Source organism: Rutidosis leptorrhynchoides, chromosome 6 (assembly GCF_046630445.1).
Source record: "Rutidosis leptorrhynchoides isolate AG116_Rl617_1_P2 chromosome 6, CSIRO_AGI_Rlap_v1, whole genome shotgun sequence".
Lineage (NCBI taxonomy): Eukaryota > Viridiplantae > Streptophyta > Magnoliopsida > Asterales > Asteraceae > Rutidosis > Rutidosis leptorrhynchoides.
Window position 1 is genome coordinate 303,600,991 of NC_092338.1, and position 5,177 is coordinate 303,606,167.

Here is a 5,177-nt window from a genome sequence, read left to right on the forward strand (position 1 = left end):
GTGCGAGTTAGAACAAAAATGCCTCAATTCGATTATCATTAGTTACACTTGCAGGGTGTAAGCGAGAACTTATATTGTGTGGCCATACGGGTTTAACAAACCCTCATTCGGACGGTTCGCTACCGTTATGCGGATGAAATATATTTTTGTGTTTTAGTGCGGGTTCTAGCACTGTGTGATGGGGTAACGTTGGTTAAGTTTTGATAATTGAGTGCTCGCGTATAACAACACTTTTGGAATGCAAATGATTTGGATAATCTACGTTATGGAAATACAAAATCTTGTGGTTCAAAAACAACGTTTAATACTTACTTAAACCTATGATTTCACCAACGTTTTCGTTGACAGATTTCTATGTTTTTCTCAGGTCTTGCACGATATGTGATACATGCTTCCGCTCACTATTTGATACTTGCATTGGATGTCGAGTATACATGCATTACTTGGAGCGTCTTTTGACTTTATTTTAAACCGTGTCGCCTAGATTTCAAATGTACTTATAACCTTGTAACTTAACTTTTGGTTGAACAATTCTTGTAAACTTTGGAAACAATCTTTATTTTGAAATGAAGGCGACATATTTTGGTCAAACTTTGTCTTAAAGACTTATGACCATGCAATGGGACCTACGTAGACGACGCCGTCACTTGACGATTTGTCGGGGTCGCTACTTGGGATCAGTTGTTGGAGCCTCATTTACTCCATTTCCACCCACTTAATCATCTTACATTAAATCCTAGAGAGAGAGGAGGTTCTAGAGTGAGAAAGCTCCATTAAAGGAAGAAGGAGGTTGAATCGGGTCTTAGTGCGAGTTTCAAAGTTGTTCATCCTTCCTCTAGCTACGTTTTGGTGGTAGTGGTATGCTCTATTCTTGATTTCTTGATTTTAATTTGATTATGGGTTAGGGTTTGGGGTAAGTGATGAACCTAAAACCCATTTGTTAGTAAATTGGGTGTTTTGGGTGAATTTGGGTCATGTAGACCCAAAGATGACTAACTAGGGTTTTCAAAGTATTAAACTATGTTTATGAGCCTAAATTGGTTAGTTAAAGTACTAGCACACTTATATATATGTAAATGGGTGTTAAGTGGGTTAGTGGGTGACCCGAAATGGGTGTATTGACTTTAAATGGTCAAATGGGTCATGATGGACCTAAGTGGGTAAATGTATGTGTTTGATGCATAAACCTTGTATTGGAAAGTGTCTTAGGACCTAACTTGGATAATGATTAGGGTTTTAGGGATGTTAACCCAAATATTAGGGTTAGGGTTGCAAATGGGTCAAAATTGCACCATGGGTCAAGATAACCCTAGAATGGAGTTTTAGTGGGTTGACCAACTTGAGTTTGTGATTGTTATTATGTATAATATAATAGGTACGTTACATTGAAGTTTCTCAGACTTGATTATCTTTCACCGAAGGCGTGAGGTGAGTGGAATAATTATATGTGTAGGTATATAATGTATCTATTTGTTGTAGCGTGATATGTGAAGTGTCGAGGTGCTAAGACACCACGTTTCACGTGATGAGTGAAGCATCGAGGTGTTAAGATGCCACTCGTTGTGAAGCATCGAGGTGTTAAGATGCCACCTAGGGGTGTAGTGTCGAGGTGTTAAGACACCACTCCGTAACTTAATGAGTGAAGCATCGAGGTGTTAAGATGCCACTCGGGGTGAAGTACCGAGGTGTTAAGGTGCCACCCTAGGGGTTAGTGATACGATGTGTTAAGTACCCTAACGGATGTTATGAACACCGATGGCGTTTTCACGAGCGCCATTCCCTTGTACGATTGGTTAACCATGGTTATTTGTGTTGTAAGTGTAAGCATAATATATTATTCGAATTATATTATTTGCGTTGCTATGCTAGCTTGTGGTATTGGAGATTTCTAGCTTGCATTCGAGATTATAAGCTAATTGTGTTGCTAGCATGTATGCGGTGTTTGAGTAAGTGATTTGCAAGTAGGTATATTATATATGTATGTGTATAATTATTGCATTCACTAAGCTTTGCTTACCCTCTCGTTGTTTACCTTTTTATAGGTTTGGTTGTGGACAAGGGTAAGGGCATCATCTTGGATTAAAGATCCCGTTGTGGTTAGGGAATGCTTTTGGAGACATTAGCTTTTGGAGTTTGACCGAGGCTTGGGTAGTTTAATCCCAAACACCATGCTCGTAGTGTAGTTTGGTACTTAAACTTTTGATGGTCGAAACTCATATTTTGTATTAAACTCGTAAAACGGCCGACGTGGGCCCCGCTTAGTAAAACTCATTTTAGTAATGGAACGTGTTAGTTTTACATATTTGAATATGTTGTTAAAAGCGTTTTGTCTAATTATGTCAGGAAGTGGCCAATCTTTTTCGCATTTAAAGACTTTTTGGACAGACCAGTTTGGCGCGCCGCGCGGCCATATGGTGCGCCGCGCCATTTGCTGAACAGAGATATAATTTTTTTTGTGACATTTAAAGCGGGTTTGTTCGTGGTTTGGTTTGGGTTGTTACAACCTTTGAGTCACGTACTATTATTATTGCCTTCTATTTGTAGAAGCACACTATCGTTTGTTAAACATTTATTGTTGGTTAAGACGTCACCCTTTTCATGAATGCAAACTTATTTTAAAACAACATATAGTGTTTGACCTTGTAATGATCCTGTTGTTGATGATCCGTACACGTTAATTTTGTACGGGGCATTACATTTGGTATCAGAGCGTTGGTTGTAGGGAATTAGGTTGCATTAGTGAGTCTAGACCGGACCGAGTAGGATTCACTAATAGGACTAATCTACAACTTGCTAGTTTATTTGTTTCTGCGGAACTTGCTGCATGCTGCTGCTTACTTTTATTGCTATATGTCATAAACTGTTACTTGTTTTCACTACTGCATGCTACTATCTGATTTCAATTGCATGATACTTATTATTATTGCCATGCTACTTACTGCTATAGATGATCTAGACTGTCATAGATGATCAAGACTGTCATAGATTCATCTGCCACCTCGCCTGCAGCTGCTGCCGACTCATAGATCCCGTCATCGCTACCCTCCAATGACTCTGGCGATTCATCCTCTGGGGACATTAGCCACGCACCTGACCTGATGATCATCTCCGATGGAGACGAGGACCCAGCGTAGATTCCAGCTCAATCTAGCCCAGGACTCCCGGAGCCACAACACCATTCCGGTGGTGCTGTGATTCCTGAGTAAAATGGGGATGGTCCTTTCCGTAATGAGCATGGACATTGGGCTAGACGCCTTCCTGATGGACGTGTCGTGCCAATCCCGCCTGGCAGATATCGACTGATGACCACCGGTCGAGCAGATCCACCCTCAGATGATTCAGACGACTCATCATTCGATGACTTTAGTGAGGAGGATTCCGACGAGTGTGATGACTCGGGAATTTTCGACCAAATTTAAACCTAATCATTATATGATTCTGACATGATAAGCAAAGTTTGAAATGTTGAGTCTCAAAAATCCTTGAACTGTTTAAATGAATTCATATAACCCCAGACTATTCCCGACGATTCACGAAAAACTAATTATAGAGAATTATGTGTATATAAATATAATTATATAAATATTATTTTAAATTAATAACCACACTTTAATCACTTGAATTAAAATATAAAATAATATATAGTGTAATTAAGTTGTTATTGAAATAAATATATATATGATTTCAATTCAAAACTTTTATTATATAAATAGTAAATAGTCAATAAATGTTATCATATAATATATGATACAATTTTTACATAATTAATAAAGTTAATATCGGTTTACTATTATTTAATATAATATATAAAATTGAAACATTTAATTTATCATTAGAATTAGTAGAAAGATTATAAATTTAAGTTATTATGATTATTTGTTATTATTATTTTCTTTATCAATATTATTATTATTTGTATTAATATAGTTATATTTATTTGAAAATAATACAATCTATTATTATTATCCTTAATAATATAATTATTATCATTTTATGATTTTTGTATCATTATTATTTATTGATATAATAATTATTAATATTATTAATAATATAGTTATTAATTATTTGTATTAATTTACTTATATGAGTTGTAATAGTCAAGGATTGGTACGAAATTATGTTTGCTCTCAACATCAAATTTTCTTTTAAAGCTATTCTTATCTGCAAATCGATACGAATCTATCCTAAAACATACATACAATTCCAAATTCAGTTGGAGGTCAATATCTACTTTTTATTTATTTAATTTTTTTTATTTCCTGGGTGAATTCTGTCGACCAACTATGACCATAAGACAAACAAAGTTAGCAGTGTTTTGACAATATAATTTGACTCATTAGTACCATTACCAATTAGCTAGTTCTTATCCGAGATATCAAACAGAAAACATATTTTTTTTCTTTTTCCCTCTGTTCTTGAGCTCAATTTACAAAAATCCAATTTCAAACGAATTAGCAAAATTGGGAAATGTAGTTGTGTTAGGAAACTTTCATCCAAACTATCTGCAAATTTTCAAGTCTTAATTCTCGAAATCATGGATTAATTTTGGAGTCAAACTTTCGGATTTAAAAAGTCAACAATCTGTTCTTCATCAAATTCGAATTCAAATCAATGTTTTTGATTCAATTGAGGTTACAGGTAGTTTCTAGGAGTGATTTAAAACACTTTTTATGTTGAAAGCTTTATCTAAAACGTACTCAAAATCAAAGTTAATTTTTTTTTTATTAAGCAGCGACGGTAATGGGTTTATTTTTTTTCTTTATATTTTTTTTTTTTTTGCTTTTAATTAACTTAGGAATCAATATATATTAATTTTAATTCGTTTACAAGTCTAAAAAAACACAGAAATGATATTTGTTATTTGTAATTGTCGAGTCCTCTGTTGGATTGAATGTTGAAGCTGAAGGAGGAAAACATAACAGATAATAATAGGATTATAAATTTAAGTGTCGGGTTTTAATCAGAAAACGGGCTTCAGCCCAGACGGTTTAAGGAGGTGACGGGTAACCTAGAGGTCGGGGGTTCGAGCCTCGCTTGAGGCAATTTTTTTTAAGAAGCTTATGGAAGGTTCATGAATCCGAGGCCAACCCTGCATTGTTCAAAGTTGTCATATGTATTTTTACTACAAAATACAGTACTGTGAGTTTCATTTGCCCTTTTTCTCTTTTTACATTTTT